Here is a 19605-nt window from a genome sequence, read left to right on the forward strand (position 1 = left end):
TCCCAGAAGTGTTTCATCACTTCCACTCACATTTCATTGGCTAGCACTAATCACATGACCCCCAACTTGACTGCAAAGGAGGCTGGGAAATGTAGAGGAGTGGATGGCTATTTGGCCAGCATTAACTGTCTCTGGCCCATTCTCTATTTCATTTAAAGGATGGCACCCACGTTGGCACACATGTGGGAAAGCAGAGCCTCCCACTCACTGGGGGTAGGAGTTGTCAACTGGGACAGCCGTTGCTGGAGGACAGCATGACCTACCCAGCTTCTCGCGTGCAGATGACACCAAGCCCTGGGGGCCCTCCCAGCTCCCAGAGTCAGTGGTAATTACTAAGCCAGAGAAGACAGGGGCTGAGGAACTTCAGAACACCCACCTCCTGTCTTCTTTGCCAGGGTACTTTGTGGTGCTGGCCAGAGTAGAGAGGAATTCATTCCTCCCAGGGGTGGAGGCCACTTGTGTGACTTTGCTTCCTCCCACCTAGTTACGGGGAGGACACGCAGCGTCACTGCGGCAGGAACATTTGGCCACATTGGGCAAGCTGATTTGTGTGCTATTTCCTCAACACTGTGCCCGATTCAGGGTGCCATGTTAGAATAAAGGTGGAGAACCCAGAGGGAAGGCCAAAAACAACAAAGCCACTTGACCCATGAGCAAAGGTGGAAGGGATTTGAATTAACTCACCAAAAAAACAGGCAATGACTCAGCATCAAATGCCTGCAAACAGCAAGTCATCAGGAGTGTGGGCAGGGCTGTCAATGGCCCTGGACTTGGGCACAGACTCCACTGGTTACCAGATACAGGTTACCAGATACAGGGTATTAACCTCCCGGATGTCACCTTTGCTTGTGTAAACTGGACAAAGTCACAGTAGCACCCTCACGGTGTTCTTGGGCCCACACGCCCAGCCCATGTTAGGTGCTCAGTAAATGCAGGAATACCACAATGATATCAAGGAGTTGTGGGTTAATTGAGAGGGGGAGTCAATGACATTCAAAGACACTGACAATCAAAGTTTCCTGTGGCCCAGAAGAGCCTCCTGTCCTGGCCCGTCTGTCTCTGTGGCCAAGTCCCTATCTCACACCACACACCCATCCTTAAGGAATGGCTCTCAATTAAAGCCCAGGTTAGAGACCTTCTGGATTCAAGCAATAAACATGAACTTGAGCAAACATGAGCAGACTGGGGATGAGCTGAATCCAAGAAGCACTGAAGACCCAGGTCTCGGGAAGAGCAGGCACCAGGCAGCTCTTGGGGCGGTGGGGACCTCAGAGGCCAGTGAGTTCCATGCAAGGCAGCCTGGGCCTGGCAAAAGGAGGCTCAGGGAAAGCAACTGTGGGGGAGGAAGGAAGAAGTTAACGAGGCAGGGTCAGTCCTTCTGGCCATCTGCCTTCACACAATCAAATCAGGGTTGCCTCCAGTGCACCTCTGGAGTGCAAGAGACACTCTGCAAGGCTGTAGGCTCAAGCATGCTTTATTCTGCGTTAGAAAAATCCTACCCAGCACAACAAACTCTTGGTCTCAAAGATATTACTGCTTAGGAAGTATATGAAGGGTCCATTTTCAAATTTCAAGTAAATACAAGAAACACATGGATATGGCAAGTCACCAAGGAAAAGGTTTGTGGATTCCGACAGCTTAAGAAATGTGGCCTTAGAGGGATAGTTGTAACGTGCTCATTGTAAATAGAAGTTTCCTAATGAATCCAGAGTCCTAAATTCAAATGTCTTCAGGGGCCAGACAGGAAACATGCACATTAGGGAGTGGTGGAGTCTGGGGCAAACCAGGGAGGGTATATGCCCCAATTGACTCAACTGCGGTCAGCTGTCCCTATGAAGAAATGCAGGCCCAGCATTGCCAGATCTTCTGTTTTCAAAGAAAAGCCAGACATGTGAATTCTTATGTGAAATTTTCAGATTTTTAAATGTGGGTAACTAACTCCAAAGTCGCAAAACAATGTGTGAGACGTACAAGCAACTTGCGGACAGAAGCTGCATTTGAGCCACCAGCACGCAACCTCTGGCTGCACCAAGGTTCAAGACAGAAACACACACACACACACACACACATACACACACACTGCAAATGCTGTGAATCTGAGCAGTTAGCTGCTCCTCCTTTTTTCCCAGCAAGGAGAAAGAGTTGTAAACCCTGCCCCTGGTGGAAAGGTTATTCCAGAATCAACCTGCTTCTCCCCATCAATGAAAACGGTTTGGCTTTGTTTGTTTGTTTGTTTGTTTGTTTTAAACAATATTTGATTATGAAAATTTTCAAACAGAGAGGCTGAAAGTGAGTGTCTCTAGCTCCACCACCTAGATTCGCCATTAACACTTGACAGTACTGCTCCAGCCCACATCTGTCCATCTTGGTGTGAAATACCTGCCCTGGGTTCCATACTCTTCATCAGACCACACACAGACAAGAGGTCAGCAAGGATGTGACTTCAGGGGTTCTGGGAAGCCTGCACCATGGCAGAGGTGGACGTGCAAGACGCCCGCCATGGGTGCACCTGTGAGAGGAGGAGAGCGGCAGGCAGCGGCGGCAGAGGGGGCCTTCAGACCCGAGGCCAGAGAGGATGCCCAAGCAGGGAGAGCCTTGGCCAGCCTTCCCACGGGTCCTGCCCTGGGGAGAAGCGGCCAGTCCAGCCATGGCTGTGCTCCATCCCGGTCTTGAGCTGCCCCAACAGAGCTGGCCTCTGCTATGACACCACCAAGGATCCCGAAGTCCCCGAGGAGGAGGCTGCCAGCTCACTCGCCTCCAGCTTCACCGCAGCTTCTTTCTTGAATGGACATACAGATGGCACACCTCCCTAGGACCACAGCAAGCTACTCTTTAAACATAAACACTGTCAAATTACACATTGCTTGGCTTCTAAAGGAAATCCGCTTGAGTCAAGAAGTGAACAAGAATGGGGGCTTGACCTCGAGAAGTTGAGGTGTGCAGCTCCTAGCCGAAAGTCTCCTCTCCATGGACACTTTTCAATGCCAGACATTAATCATCTGAGTCTTGGTGGAAGGGACGGTTACTGCACGGCTGGGATGAGTCCAGTTCTCTCAAAAAGGCAGAGAAATACTTTAAGAGGTAACTCCTTCCCCCTGCCAACTGGAACCTGGGAAACTCTGCTCTAAAATTAGCATTTGCAACTAGCTCTAAGGATGGGGTGGAAACCTCCAGCGGGGACAACCTGTCCTCTTTAAACAGGTATAGTTTGCATTCAACAGAAGACACCCATTTTAAAAGAACCTTTCAATGAGTTCAGAAAAACACGTGTGCCCCTGTACACTGAAGTGGGTGTTCTGCTGAGCCCCTGCCATGCAGACAAGCAGCACCCACGTGACAGTGACGATCACAGGGACCTCAGTCACCCCCCACCCCACCCCCAACAGTCACTCATCCTACCTGCGGCTCCAGGCTTCTTCCTGGTGACCCTGAGGCTCCAGGCTCAGAACTCACTCAGCCTCCATCCCTGCTGGACAGGGAGCTGCTGGGTGACCCTCCCAGCCCCCTCATGAGTGGTGCCTTAAACGCACCTGGGGGGCAGCTACCTCACCCCCGACCCCGACTCGGGAAACCGCTCCCGGGAGGGCCGCCCATGTAGAAACGTCCAGTCCAGATTTTCTGCAAGTGCTGCTTTGGCGGAACCACCGCAGAATCTAGCCTCCAGACAGCTGGAAGCATTCTGCCTGCGACATCCAGCAGGGGCTTGTAAGATTCCAAAGGCCATCAAGTTGAAACCAGACCCTAAAGAGGTTCTGAATCATTTAGCAAAGGCATATAAACATTACAGCAGAAATCAGTGACTGTATGGGGCCCCCCACCACACTACTCAAGATCAGGTCAGCCTAAATAACCCCATCCCACCCCCACCCCGGTACTCAGGTGGGGGTGGGAGCCTCACCTGTGGGCCCAGGACAGGTTAAGCAGATATCTGGGTTGGGACAGTCCCCTGCTGCAGAGGTGGTGTGAAGGCCTCCAACACCCCAACCCCACCCCACCCCACCTCTCCCCCGACCCCATCCCCATCCCCACCCCCCACTTCCAAGGCTGCTGCTTCCTGGGTGCGGCCAGGCCTGCAGGGTCAGCCGCAGTAACCTGCTCTGGCCAGAGGAGGGCGGCAGAGGGCAGCAGGACTAGCCTGGAGGGCTCCGCCTGACGTCAGAAGGAAGCTGCCCCGGGAGCGCGGGCAGCAGCAGGACCGACGGAGGCCAGCAGGGTGACCCGCCTCCCACAGCTCAGCCCTTTGGGACAACAGTTCTTGCCTCCAGTTGGCAAAGAATCGGGGTCCAACCTGTGGCAGCCCCACTAGGATGTGAGCTTTTACACTGCTAGGGCAGAGGGGGGACAGGGCCCAGAGAGCACGGTCCAAGCAAGCGTCTGGTGACTGGGGGGGAGCTAGGGGGGCTCCAATGCCAGCCCATGGAGCTTGGGGACCCACAGGCCCTAAGGAGCCATGGAAGGCGAGCGAGGGGGAGAGCTGCCCAGGGACCAGCTGTGCCTTCAGGAAGCTCACCCCAGCAGACAGTAGGGCGTTTGGGTGAAGAGCAAGGCAGCACGGGGAGTGTTTAGGGGGCTACTTCCCAGGAGAAGGGTATTGGGGGCCTAGGCCAGCCTCGAATGGGGTGTTAGAGAGAGCACAAGGTCATGCCCTGGAGCCCGGGAGCCCAAGTGACTCCTACCCTAGGATCTGGCCCAGCAGAGTTGGCTTCAGCCATCCTATTTCCCCAAGGCAGTTGCTGGGACAGCAGTGGCCCTGTGCGGCCTTCTAGAAGGAGCAGTGCAGCAGGGAGCCCAGAGACCAAGCTCTGCTCCCAGGCAGACCCAAGTGGGACTCCCAGCCCCGCCCCCGTGTCCAGCAACCTCAGGAAGGTCACTTGGCTGAACCTGAACGTCCCCGAGCCTCAGTCTCCTCGTCTATAAAATGGGCATGTTACCAGCAGTGGGGTCTGGGTGTCTCCATGTAAGTCACACTCAGCACAAGGCTGTCCTTGGGCCAAGGGTGATATCGGCATCACAGTGTCATCCCTTGAGGTGCAGAAGTGTGCAGAGGGGCCAGGCCTGACCCGTGGCCTGGGGTTTAGTGCCCTGAGCTCGACTATTGGTGCTGCACCCCACCCTCCAGGGAGCCCACTCACTGGTCCCATCCTGAACAGGGGTCCTTCCTCCTAGAATGAGAGGCCAAGGCCCAGGACGCCAAGTATTCATCCATTCAGCAAATGCCTGCTGCCTGCCAACCACACGCCGGGCACTTTGGAGATAAAGGGCACAGGGGCCAAGAGCTCGTTCCTCTTTGCACGCCCTGGGCATCCAGGGGGCCGGTTTGGTCTGGGGGCCCGGGGAGGCACTCAGCAGCCGGCTGTACCACTGCCAAGGCCTACTTACAGATCACTTACGACAGAAACAGGCTCCGGACACCTGGCAGCCCCGAGGAAACGCAGGGTGACGTCTGTGCAGGACACCCCCTGTTGGCCGACCACACGCCCTGCCCCCACGGCCTGTGCCAACTGTGCCCCTTGCCCTCAGGCTTCCCCTCGGGATCGGCCAGCAGGAGCCTGCAGCGCAGGAGACAGGGGCCGCGGGATCTGGTCCCTCCCTGCCTGCAGCTGCAGCCACGCTCCACCCCAGGCCCGGGGGAGCAGCCCCTCGCACAGCTGCACACCCCACATCCTGGAAGCGGCTCCCTCACTTGCCCCTTGCAGGCCGAGGGGGCGATGGCTCCCCTGTGGCTGGCTTCGGAGGCGCGTCACCAGGACTGCTGGTTCCCTTAACTCTGCCTGCCCTGGGTCAGCGGTCGCTGCATCCACCACCCTTCCGTCCACTCCAGCCCAGGCCCCGGCTGGCAGGAAGGCATGGGGTGCCCACAGAGTGGACGACGGAAGGCCATGGGCTTTGACCTCAGGCTGGGAGCTCTTAGGTCACGGAAGTCACGCTTTATCGTGGGGTTCAAACACCCCCTGGGTGGAGCTGAGACATCAGGACAGACCTGCTGGAGCAAACCAGGGCATGGGCAAAGGTCATAGGGTTTTCCAGACCTGGGACCGGGTAAGAGGAACAGAACCCCATGTGGGAGCGCCACCGTGCAGCAGGTGCTGGGTGCGAGGGGACGAGGAGCCTCTGGGCTGTCACTTGGGGCCCTGAGCTCGTGCTCCCACAGCCACAGCGGCCCTGTCCCTCACCCCCCCTCCCCCCAGGGGTCAGGGCCCCAGGCAGGGCCAGGAAGCCACCAAGGCCTCGACATGACCAAGGCTGGGAGGGAGACCCCATAGCTTCCCACAGTTTCCTGGGAAGCCCGGGCCCAGGCCCCACTCAGGCCCTCCCAGGAGCCAGAAACAGTGCCTGGCCCCTCCCCCACCTCCCCCCTCCTGGCTGCTGCGGGGAAGTCTGGGTCCGGTCCTGGGGAGGGGGAGGCAGAGGCCTCCAGGAGAGGGTCAGGCTGGGGTCCCCACCTTCCCAAGCAGCTGCTGGGGTTGGGATTGGGATTGGGTTGGGGTGAGGGGAGAGCAGCCTTGGCTGGAGAACCCAGCGGTCCCGCGTGGGGGTTGGGAGGTCCCTGGAGGTGCCAGGGCCAGGTGGGCAGGAGGCGGGCACCCTCGCTCCCCAGGTTTGGGGGATGGAGGGCAACCCCAGCTCTGCCACACCCCAACCCCAGGAAGGCTCAGTCACTCCACTGGCAGGACTGGGGGAGCAGAGAGTCAAGAAGCCCACCAGTGTGCTGCAAGCCCCAGTAACAGCCAAGCGGGGCGGCGACGTGGCCAGCGATGGACCTCGCGGGGGGAGCGGGGTGGGCCGCCAGCGAACAGGCAGGGCCCCGGAAAATGAGATCATCCCACCCACCCCGCAATTTGACATTAAAAACACAGAAGGGTTCAAGTAACCGCCACGGATCGCCCTGCTGAGTGCGGGCGGGTGCCCGACCCCAGACCTCCTCGTGGCTTAGCTGGGATTCTGAAGGTCCGAGTGGCCCCCGGTTCACGGCCCCGGGCGGCTGGGGGGTTCCGACGAGGGTCACCGGGTCAAAGAGGGCGACATCGGGGGCTCCGCGTCCCGAGGAGGAGGGCGAGCCTGCGGGGTGGCGGCGGCCCCGAGGGTCGGGAGCAAGAAGGGTTTGGAGCGGGGGAGCGGGGGAGCGGGATCCCGGAGGGGCCGCTGACGGGGGCGGGGGCCCGGCCTGCAGCGCCCACGGGCTCAGGCAGGACGACCCCCTGGCCCGCCGCACCCCTTTAGGGCCGGGGTCGCGCCCCACGCCCCTCGGGCCCGCCGGGAGCGACACCGACGCCGGCCTCTGCCGCCCCCTCTCGGTGCGGAGGAGTCACGGCAGGAAACAGCGCAGCGGCCGCCAGGGCTGTCAGGGCCGCCCTTACCCCGCCCGGGTCCACGCTGCGCGTTTCCCCCGGGAACCCGCCAGGGCAGGATGTCCAGGGGCACCTGGCTTCCGTGGGGGGCCCTGCGTCCAGGGCTGGGAATGTCCCGGAGGAGCGCTGGAGGCTTCCCCTGGCCTTCCTCCTATACCCCCAGCACCTGTCAAAAGCTTGACACAGCTCAGGCTTCCGGAAGGAAGGAGGGAAGGAAAGAAGGGAGGGAGGGAACGTTCAGGGAGATAAGCAGGGACCTAGAGGTTTTCATACAAGCACATGCAAAAAAACAAAAAAAAATCCTCTGATCATAACAACAACGAAAATAAGCACTGGTAGGTATTGCAGCAGGCCCGGGAAAGTGCTGTGTACACATTTCCATCCACCACTCACACGCTGTGTATCTTTCGTACCCCGGGCTTCCGTTTAATCCCCTCTGAAATGAAGACAGTGCTGGTACCTGCCTCCTTTGCTTGTTGGGAGGATTAAATGTGGTCAAACGTGTAATTCCTTTAGAACCAGCACTTAGTAAGCTCGGAATAAAACGTAGCCAGTGCCCTTCTCATCCACTGTTGGGGACAATTAAGGTAGCATATATAATACTCACCTTCAGCGATACCGGTAACATGCAACATGGCCGCCAGGGCTGATGCAAGAACAGCTTAAGCTATAATTAGCCTTCTTCAAGGAAGTAACAGTAGTTCCCGCCTAAGCAGTAGCTAGTTCGCGCCTAAACAGTAGCCACCCATTGGCCATCCACCCTAGCAACAGCAATCACCAATCCCAGACCGCTACCTGTCCTTATTAGCCACCCCCTCTCCCTCCAGGGCATATATACCCTGCCTCTTCAATAAAGTTTTGCAGCTTGATCAGAAACCTGTCTTGCTGTCATTCCTCGTGTCTCTTGTCCCATACCATTCTTCCCTCGCAGGACTTGGAGCTTCCGTTGATCGTCCCGCGGGCCCAGACAATCCACATCTTCTTATCAAATCAGGAATGCATTCAGCTGCAAGCTCAGAAAACCCAACTGACAGTGGCCTGAATATGTGGTGTGCTGGTTTGAATACATTATGTCCCCCAGAAAAAGCCATACTCTTTAATGCAATCTGAGATTAATTAATCTTTCTGATTGGGGTGTGACCTCTTGATTAACTATTACCATGGAGATGTGACTCACCCAACTGTGGGCAATACCATTGCTTAGATTATTTCCATGGAGGTGTTACCCCGCCCATTCAGTGAGGGTCTTAATTAAATCACTGGAGCCCTGTAGGAGCTCAGACAGTAGGAGCTCAGGGCTGCAGCTGAGAGAGACATTTTGGAGATGGCCATTGAAAGCAGACTTTTGCTAGCCCAGAATTTGCCTGGGAGAAACTAAGAGCATACCCCCAGATGATTAGAGAGAAACGTCCTGGGAGAAAGCCGTTTTGAAACCAGAACCCAGAAGCAGACACCAGCCACGTGCCTTCCCAGCTAACAGAGGTTTTCTGGATGCCATCAGTGTCCTTCAGTGAAGGTCCCTGTGCTGGTTTGGATGGATTATGTCCCCCAAAATGCCATTATCTTTGATGCAGTCTTGTGTGAGTAGGAAACTTCTTGGTGTTGATTGAGTTGGAGACTTTTGACTGGATGTTTCCATGGAGATGTGATCAGTCAACACTCCAATGAAGATCTGGGTGAGATCTTTCATTGGATAATTTCCATGGAGGTGTGGCCCTGCCCATTCAGCATGGGCCTTGATTAGTTTACTAGAGCACTATATAAACTTGGACAGAAGGAGCGAGCTTGCTACAGCCAAGAGGGACACTTTGAAGAATTCACAGGAGCTGAGAGAGGAACTGCAGTTTACAGAGACATTTTGGAAACGGCCTTTGAAAGCAGACTTTTGCTCTGGAGAAGCTAAGAGCGGACAAACGCCCCAAGAGCAGCTGAGAGTGACATTTTGGAGAGAAGCTGAAGCCTAGAGAGGAACTCCTGGGAGAAAGCCATTTTGAAACCAGAACTCCAGAGCAGACACCAGCCACGTGCCTTCCCAGCTAACAGAGGTTTTCCGGACACCATTGGCCATTGTCCAGTGAAGGTACCAAATTGTTGATGCCTTACCTTGGACACTTTATGGCCTTAAGACTGTAACTATGTAACCAAATAAACCCCCTTTTATAAAAGCCGATCCATTTCCGGTATTTTGCATCCTGGCAGCATTAGCAATCTAGAACAGTACCCTATTGTTGATGCCTTTGTTTGGACTCCTTTATGGCCTTAGAACTGTAACTTTGTAACCAAATAAACCCCCTTTAAAAAAAGCCAGTCCATTTCTGGTATTTTGCATCACAGCAGCATTAGCAGAACCAGAATACGTGGGAATTTATTTTTCTCCCATAACTAGAGGTTCAGAGGTCAACCCAGGTGCACAGCTTAGTCTTTCCACCTCAGGACCCTCGCATCAGTGTTTGTCCTTTGCTTGTCTCCTCCTGGTCGCCTGATATTTGCTGAAGCTCCAGACCTCACACCTGAGTCCCAGGCGAGAAGAAGGGAAAAGGACAAGCTGCAATTATCTGACAAGGATTTTAAGGCAGCTGTCATAAAATGCTTCAAGGATCTATTACAAATGGTTGATTTATAAAACATTAATACTTAGAATCAGGAGACCAGATGTCACCCACTTGCTGTGTGATCTTAGAGAAGCCTTCCAACCTTACTGAATCTTAATTTTTCTGACGACAGAAAGGAAATGCTGTGTTTTGCCTAGAAAGTAAAGTAGCTGATACAATAGCACATTGGCAGACAGTGTTGGTTGTCTACCCAAGAACCATATTCCTTCTGTACTAACAGATTTCAGACTTTATGTAGAGGAGTAAGGTATCTAGCTAAAAATAGGCAATTTCCAGCCTCCTTTGCAGCTAAGATGTACCACATCACACAATTCTGGTCAATGGAGATGCAGGGATAGAAGTACCTTGGGAGAGCATCTTTCCAGAGCAAGAAAGTAAAGCGTCAGGAGGAGAAAGCCTTTGGCCACCTTGTCCTTTTCCCTTCTTACCTCATTCGGGAGGGTTCGTGGAACGAGCCTCAGGCACCAGGCCCCAACGGGCCCCAAGGCTGAAACTGATATTCATCATTTCCCTCTTTCACCCCTCACTCGACATTTCATCACCTTGGCCAGCCCCATCACTGGTCCAGGTGGTTGGCCGGTGGGGTGCCTAGACCATCATTCTCGGGCACTTAGCTGCTTTTCCAGCCATGGCTGCTGCAACCTTCCTTCACCATCATCACCAGTCACAGAAGCACCCAGGGACTCCCCCCCAAGGGAATCAAAAGTCCCAGACATCCACCTCCCTGCTCCATTATGTACCAACAACCCTCCCCACTATGACAAGTAGGTTGGTTTTCCTCACCAACACTCTTGCTTTTCTGTCCATCTCCATCAGCATCAGGACCACAAAATGACGAGGCAGCAGGAATATCTTAGGGTTCACTAGAAGCTTCACAAGGTTGCCAGTTGGAAGCATAAACCCCAACCTCCAGGAACCAGGGTCTTTAATTAAAAAAAAAATTTAAGCCTAAGGTTGAGAGACAACAACACAGATTCCGTAAGGGCTCCCTGGGACTTATGGTGAGAGGAGCTGATCCTATTTTTCCTTTTGGTTCCTAGAACCATGACTTCTAGTTATTGGGGACATAGCATCATATACCAGTGTATGGCTCACACCCTGAGGGAGAACACCCAATCCTCCATAAGATGTCATTCCCAAGTGATGCTGTAGCTGAGCTTTTAAGAGGCCATTCAATTTTTCTAAAAGCCAGCTGGCTCTAGATGATGGACAGATGGTAGGAAAATTGGATCACATGGTCATTCACCCTTTGTTGCAAATCTGTCAGTAATAACATTACGTAGAAGCCCGTGTTAGTAAGCCCTGAGCCCTCAGATGGTGGGCAAGAAAAGCAAACTCACACCCAAAATGTGTATCAATTGCAAGTGGCTGTTTAGTCTTCTCAGGGGAAGGAATCCTAAAACGGGTCCAGCACCAGTCAGATATTCAGCAGCAGAAATAGCTAAGTCAGCCTTGGTGGACTCATGGTGCATGTATGGACTGACCAAGAACTGAGGTGACCTCCACAAGAAGAGGCAACGGCACATCTAGCCATTCAATGGCCCTTCTGAAAAAGTACTGACATGGGATACAAGATTTACACTTGGTGCCCACTCCCAAGACTCATAGATATGCTTCTCTTTCCCCAGCCTTTCAGTCTTATCTCCTCCACTTCCCAAACCAACCAGAGAAGCTTGCATCAAGGCCTGCACCTGCTGCAGAACGCTCTCATGTTGTGAGCCCCACTCAAATCTAGAAGCCTTCCAAATGGATTGGAACAGTATTCCCAACGGAGGCTCATGCTGCCTCCAAAATCCAAAGTCTTTCACTGAGTGCCAGCCCTCAGTCTGAGTGGGAGGGAATTCAGAGTGAAAAACGTCTTTACCTGAGAGTGCATGTCCTCTAAACACTCCACCAAAGTTGCATATCCCTGAATCTTTGTCTTGCACTTTCTGATGCACGTGTCTCACCAAAGCAGCCAGTGTCCTTACCACATCCTGTTCTCCAGATGTAATCAGCAAAATAGCATCAACAGGTTGGACCAGCAAGTTCAGATTCCTGAGAATTGTGTTGTGAAATCAGAGTTAATATAGCCCTGGGGCAAGAGGGAGATAGTGCACTGCTGTCCTTCCCATGTAAAAGATAACTGTTTGTGTCTTTTTTTATGGGGCTTGAAAATAACACATTCACCAAAATCAATAGGCACATACCAACACCAGAGGCCCTGGTGTCTGGTCCAGTAAAGTCACTGCAGCCAGTACTGAGCTGTTAAGGTTTGAGCAACCACTTGGCAAAGCCTATCTAGTCATCATCAGTCACCACAGTTCATCTGGTTTTTTACATCGCCCTACCAGGTAAACAGCATGGAGATATGATAGGAACCATCACGGCTTCTTTTAAATCTTTGAAGGTGTTGACATGCAATTCATCCCAGGAATTGGCATTCTTTGTTTTTTTTACTGCCTTGACTGGTGAAGGCAGTTTCAGGGGCTTCATGGGCCCTTCCGATTTAGCAGACATTAACAACCCACGTCCGGGAAGCAAAGTATGAGTTCTGCCAGCTGCTAAGTTTATTTATCCAATGATGCATGCAAGGACCAAGGAAATAGCCGTCTCAGACCCATTATGAGACAGACGTGGACTAGAGCCCCATTTGTCACCTGCCCTCCACAAACCCTCATTTTGAGGTGGTGAGGTGGTTCTCCTGATGAGTGTCAACTCAGATCTGTAGCCATCAACCCTCCGAAGGTTTGAGTATTGCCCTTCCCCAGCATAAAGTTTCTCTGCTAAACAGCCATAGATCCTTTGCGGGGAAGAAATGTGGAATATTTATGGTATATATTGTAGTGACATTGTAAGATGTTTCCTGATAGGGACCTGGCTTCGCCTTTAATCAGTGGACTCTGGGTCTGAGCACTGGCTTAGATCTGGAAACTGAGAAAGGGATTGAGATTTTCCAACACAGTGGCCGATATCAGCCTTCTGTTCAGCAGTTCACAAATCCTTCTAGGAATATCAGTCAAGCAGTATCCTAATTGGCTGCCCATCTTTTGCACCCCAAGGAAGACGTGGTCTATTAGCCATCCCCACAGGTACTTATGGGTCAGGGAGCCACGATTGCTTTTCTGAATGTCCGCCTCGCCTCTGATTATTGAGTGCCGCCCCCTGAACTCTTTTATTCCAGAATTCCATCGTACCTTTGACACGAGGGAGTTCAGCTCCAGGGTATAATCTGCTACTTTCAGCACTGACTACAGAGCACAAGCAGTGCTAAGCTAGCTAGACACGCAGCTGCTCTCCTCACCAGGACATTCCTTATCACCCGGGTGAAGGAGGTGTTTCCCAGGCTTTCCCAGGGAACACAGTCGATAGCAGGGTCTGTTCTTACATAATAAACCCCCCCTAGCATTCCCACCTCCATGAGCCGTCTCTCCGCTTCCTCCATCCTCCACCAAGACCACTGCAGCATCTTCACTCCATTTACATCATGCCCAAGCGTTTTGGAGCCATCCCAGAAGTCTATTTGGATTTCCAAGTGTCCTTGCCAGGAAGTTAAAGTTTGAGACATGGGAGAGTTCTCCCAAATCAGTAAACTCAATTTAATATCTGCAAGATCCATTTCCACGCATTTTCTCTGGTGTTTGCTGTTACACATTATCCAGACCCTGACATCATCTGAGTGAGGCTGCTATGTCTTCTCATGGCAGGAACTTTGTTTTCCCACATGGGTTGTGCTAAGACTGGCCCTCGTTATTGGTCTAGAGGAAAGAAGGAAAGATGCGACCAGCCTCACACACTAAGACAGCCACCTGCACCGTCTCAGGCAGCAGGACTCTTAGAAAGAAGGCAGGGTCTGTCTGCCAGGTTTGGCAAATAAAAATACAAGATGCCCAGTTAAGGTTTAATTTCAGTTAAACAACAATGATAGTTTAGCACAAGTGCATCCCATGCAATATTTAGAACATACATGAAAAAAGTATTAGTTGTTTATCTGAATTTCAAATTTAACTGGACAACCTGAATTTTATCTGAATATCCCTTACAATTACACTCTGAGTCTGATTTTCAGCACAGTCTGCCCGCAGGTGGCAGGAGATGTGGATTATTTAAACACTGCCACAGAGACCTCTGGCCTTCATGGCCTGCCCTGAGGAGGTAGTTGGCTGGAATCAGGCATTCTGCTTCCCAAGTATGTTTTAGGTTTTTATTACAGTTTTTAAATAATTTTAAATACTTGAAAATTCTGATCCAGTGATTCCAGAACCCTAAAATATATTTAGAAAGCCAGTTCAAAACCCATGACCATGCCCAGACACCAAGCAGGTAGGATTTGAGCAAGTTCTGAAATGAAAGTTGACTATGGATGGGTGGCAGCATGAAAGCATAGTTCGGCCTAATGTTTTCACCCCAAAAGTAAAGCTTATGTTATATTCCAGGAAACAAACAAACCAGTTTGGATTTATGGGCTCAGGGAGCTGCTGGAGATGGGACTGGAAATATTGAGTTTGGGGTTCAGATGGTAGAAAGAGAGTGTGGGAAACTGCAGAGTCAGTTACTGTCCACCCGATTTAACGGTGGTGATTGGGGAATGGAGCGAGGACCCCAGCCCCGTGCAGGCCACAGATGCTCTCAGGGCTGCCCGGGCTGCTCCCCACTATTGGCCCTGGCGATGACCCCAGAGGGGCTCTGGTTTTGAGTTTCCTGGTCTGCGTGTCACAGCGTTTCTGCCTCTGGCTGTGCTGGCCTCAGCTAGCTGGTCACTCCTACAGCAGCCTGGTGAGGAGTCCAGCTTTGAGGCCGCTCAGACCTGGGTTTGAATCTGCTCCCCTCTTCTCCAACTGAATGATCTTGGGAAGACGCTCCAGTTTCCTCATCTGCAAAACTCTAATTAATACTGTATAGGTCGGGGACCCAGACAGCGCTTTCTTGGCACCCAATAGGTCTGCAGTGAGGACCAGCCCCTTTCTGCTTTTCTCCTTCCTAACTACCAGTCTCCTGAGAGCAGAGGGTAAAACGTTAGTGCCTGAACTCTTTTCCTTCAGTTTGGACCCTTTCTGCTTCATTCCCAAATCCTTGGTAGTCGAGCCTCCTCATTAAGTTGATTTAGGAAAAGAAAACAGGTCACTGGCCTCTGCCTCTCAGAAACCAGAAGCTTCCAGAACCCTGACAGCTTGAGTTGTCTGGCTGTTTTAGACTGAAGGGCTCCATTCTGCAGGAGATTTTCACTTCTCTGGGCTGGCCTCTCTTGGTTTGTTAGTGCTCCCTTAAAGCACTTATGAAACTGTAATGCCACATGTGTTCACACAAGGGGAGAGCACGCTGCCAAAGCAAGTTCGAGAATCCTACATTTCTGGGTGCTTTAAGGTGTGCTGTTGGAAAACAAAAAGTGAAATTCTGTTCAGCTTTGAGTAGAAGGGAACTGTTTCTTGCCCTCTAACACCTTCTTCCCAGGGAGAAAAGGCAATGGATGATCTGTGACAATAATAATAACAGAAATAATAATAATAATAATAATAATAATAATAATAATAATAAAAGACCAACTCAAGAAAGAGGGAGCGGCTGAGATGAGCTGGGGCTGCTGCCCCAAACAGCAGTAGGAGGATGAAGTCAGAGGACGAGTAGCCCCCTCCACCCCTCCCAGTGACCCCTTCCCCAGGGACACTGCCGAGCTCAGTCAAGGGTGGTGGGGGGCAGGGCTCTGCTTGGAAAATGCCCATCAGTCCAAGGGAAAATCAAGAGCAACATCAAAATACAGAGTTATGATTATTGAACAATATATATTCAACAAATATTTATCGAGGGCCTGCTGGGATGGGCACCAGGGACAGCCAGGCGGGCCTCATGACACATCCCTGCCCTCTCGAGGCCGCTGAGCTGGGCAGCAGCAAATGTCAATGACACAATTGCGCGAATCTGGTGGGTGGGCTAGGAGAATGTCTCCGAAGGGGCCATGCAGGAAATAAGAGAGAATCTGACCATGAGGAGGGCTGGAGGGTCAGGAAATGAGGTGGACAGTGGAGCTGAGCTCTGAATGGGGCGTGGGATTTGGAAAGCTGAGGACAGGGTGTCCTTGAGTGACAGCTCTGTGTCCCGAGGTCTGGCTGAGTGACCACAAGGAAGGTGAGCGTGTCTGGAGCTCCAAGGGCAAGTGGGGTAGGGGTGCGATGCGGGGGCTCGAGGAGCCAAGCAGAGAGGTGCCTTCCCCGTGGTTCTGACCCTCCTGCAGGAAATACAGCTCAGGGGTCCCTGTGTGGGCTCAGCTATTTGGGGGACCCCATGAGATCCTGAGCAGGGAAGGACTCAGGCAGCCAGCAGAGGGACCACAAAGCCAGGAGGACACTTGCAAAGATGAGAGTTTCCTCAATTTTCCAGGTTTGTAAAAGGAAAAGAAAAAGTAGCTAGAGGGATGAAAATTTGTTCTTGTAATTTGGGGATAGTTTACGTGGCAGGCCTTTGGCCGGTATTCTATATGTGTTCAGCTTCCTTGCCACACTGGCCCAGGGAATTTAGCCGGGGGGGATGGGTGGGGGTTTGGGGGGTGGGAGATGGAGGGTGAGAGGATGTAGGAAGGGGTGACAGCAGGGGGGGTCCAGGCCTTTTCCACACGAATCCTGCATTCTGCCTTCTCCAAGCACTTCCAGCCACTGGGGGAGGCTCAGTGGGGCCCCCTGTCTCCGAGGGGAGATGAGGCTAAGCCCAGACCTGCCCTCCCTCTAGGACCCTCCAGTCTGGTGATCCCTGGAGATAGGGGACCCCGAACAGTGAAAGTACAGGGCCCACCCCAAAGCCCAGCTTCCCTGGCCGAGACAGCAATCCTTCAATCCTCCCCTCTGGGTCGTGCTTGGCCCTAAATCCCAGCAAAGGCTGGTCTCCAGGCAACCATTCCTGACGCCAGGGAGAGAGAGGGGCCCCTGCTGCCCTCGGTGCCCACCCAGGGTGGTCTTGCGAGATGCTCAGGGCTGGAGAGCTGAGTGGCCTCCATCTCGCTGTGGGACCTGGGGTAAGGCCACCCCTTCACTGGGCATTGCTTTCCTCATCTGTCAACAAAGCATCGGGCCACATGGTCTTGAGAAAGAGAAGGAGGACCCCAAGCAAGTGAGCAAGGCAGGGAACCAAACAGGGGCAGGGGCAGATCCCCAGGGCAAGGCCCAGGCAGGCCAAGAACGTGGGGCAAGGAGACGCAACCAAGTCCCAGGATCCTGGCCTGGAGCCATAGGCCACACCACACAGCTCCCCTCCTCTCTTCTGGGTGCCCTCGGCCTTGCCCCAAATTAGCAAACAGAAGATATTTTAGTAAAAGGTACTTGGGGTGGTTTGAAGCAGTATGTACCCCAGAAAATCATGTTTTTAAAGCAAATCCATTCCTGTGAGTGTAGACCTAGTGTGGGTGGGACCTTTTGATGAGGTTATTTCAGTTAAGGCGTGGCCCAGGTGAGTCTTAATCCTCTTACTAGGGTCCTTTATAAGAGAATGTAATTCAGACAAAGGGAGAGAAAGCCACAGAAGCAGGAAGCTGAAGGCAAGGAAACCCAGAAGAAAAGAGAGAGATAAACAGATGCCACCCTGTGACAGAGGAGTCCAGGATCGCCGGCAGCCAGTCTTCAGGAAGAAAGCATCATCTTGATGATGCCTTGATTTGGACATTTTCTTGGCCTCAAAAACTGTAAGCTGGTAAGCTAATAAGCTCCCTTTGTTAAAGCCAAAGCATTGCATAGTATAGTGCTTTCAGCAGCCCGGCAAAACCAAAACAGCACTGTACTGGGCAGACTCCAGAGACATAAAATATATTTTCTGCTATCATCTGGCATTGTTTATGAAATTTTAAAATGCATATTCTCCTCTGCACAAAATACTTATTCATTACCAAGGGGGGGTAGCTTGGCAGTGGAGAAGCTGGCAGACGGCACCCTAAGCCAGCGATCATCAGGGTCAGCAGTAACGGGGCAAAGCCAAACCACACGCCACCTCATGAGATGAGGGAGAAGCACAGCCTCACTTCCGTGAAATTCCTGCCAAAGAGGAGTAACCTGAATCTAATTGTGAGGAAACATCAGGCACCCCAAAATAGAGGGACATTCTACAAAATAGGTGGCCTGTGGTGTTTAAACATGGCAAAGTCATGAGATCCCAGGAAAGACTGAGGAACTGAGCCAGCTTGAAGAAGGCTGAAAAGACACAACTAAATGCAAAAAAAAAAGTGTAATTCTGAACTGGATGCTTTTGCTAGAAAAGCTATTTTTGGGGCAGCTGGCAAAAATCAAAGGGGCTAGTGATTAGGTGGTAGCAAGGTGTCATCTGCTGATTTTGGTGTCTGGAGGGCGGTTTGCAGGAAATATACACCAAAGAATATAGGGGAGGAAGCCATGTCTGCAACTTACTTGCAAATGCGAGTCCAGGTGGAAAAAGCTTTATTGTACTGTACTTGCAACTTTCTATAATTCTGAGATTGTTTCAGCATTTTAAATGTTTTTTAATTTCAAATTTTGCTCTTAAAAATTGCACGCATGCATGTTTGACTCAGCAATTCCAATTTCAGGATGTTACTCAGCAGACATCTTGGTATACAATCGTATTTACGGCAGAGTTATTTAAAACAGAAAAATGTTGAAAACCATTAAATGTCTGTGGTAGTTTGGAGTTGTATGTCCCCCAGATAAACATGTTCTTAAACTTAATCCATTCCTGTGGGTGTGAACACATAGTAAGTAGGACCTTTCAGTGAGATTATTTCAGTTAAGGTGTGGCCCACCTCAATCAGGAGGGTCTTCATCCCATTCCCGGAACCCTTTAGAAGTGGAATGAAATTCAGACGCAGCGAGAAAGCCAAAGGGAGCAGTTAGAAGCTGAACATCAGTGGAACCCGGGGAGAGGCCAGGGGAGGTGCCATGTGCGTTGTCATGTGACAGAGGAGCCCAGGACCCAGGATCACCGGCAGCCAGCCCCAGAACACCAGTCTTTGGGAAGAAAACATCACCTTGATGTTACCTTGATTTGGACTTTCTTTTTAGCCTCAAAACTATGAGCTAATAAATTCCCTTTGTTGAAGCCAATCCACTGCATGGTATTTCCTTGAACAGCCAAGGAAACCAAAAAACCGCTGATTTTGGTGTCTGGAGGGCAGTTTGCAGGAAATACACACCAAAGAATATAGGAGAGGAAGCCACGTCTGCAACTGAATTGCAAATGTGAGTCCAGGTGGAAAAAGCTTTATTGTACTGTACTTGCAACTTTCTGTAATTCTGAGATTGTTTCAGCATTTAAAATGTTTTTTAATTTCAAATTTTGCTTTTAAAAATTGAACAATGCTCTTAACAATGTCTGTCCATAAAGCCTGGGTAAATAATTACAGTAAATTCATGCTAATTGATAATCTGCAAACATTGAAAAGAATGAAGTGGATATATACTAACAAATAGCTAATATTTAATGACTGTTCAGCACATGGCAGTCCTGTTCAAGTTCTTCATTGTATGTTGATACATTTCAGCTCCTATTACTATGCCTGTCATATAGAAGATAGAAAGGGAAGGGAGGAGTAAGTTAAGTAACATGCCTGAGATAACACGGTCAGTGGATAACTCAGCCAGGTGGGATGCCAACTCTTACAATTGGGTTCAAGTCCCCAAGCTTAATCACACACACACACACACACACACACACAC

At 51.6% G+C, this 19605-nt stretch overlaps 1 long non-coding RNA gene across 1 annotated transcript; it reads right to left on the reverse strand.

The window, feature by feature from the left end:
• Positions 1–1458: 1458 nt before the first annotated feature.
• Positions 1459–7998, reverse strand: LOC119544651. Its single transcript, XR_005218892.1, has 2 exons — positions 7957–7998; positions 1459–3050 (listed from the first exon to the last, which is right to left on the reverse strand). It is a non-coding gene; the product is annotated as an uncharacterized LOC119544651 (long non-coding RNA).
• Positions 7999–19605: the final 11607 nt, after the last annotated feature.

The sequence above is a fragment of the Choloepus didactylus genome, chromosome 9 (assembly GCF_015220235.1).
Source record: "Choloepus didactylus isolate mChoDid1 chromosome 9, mChoDid1.pri, whole genome shotgun sequence".
NCBI classification, from domain to species: domain Eukaryota; kingdom Metazoa; phylum Chordata; class Mammalia; order Pilosa; family Megalonychidae; genus Choloepus; species Choloepus didactylus.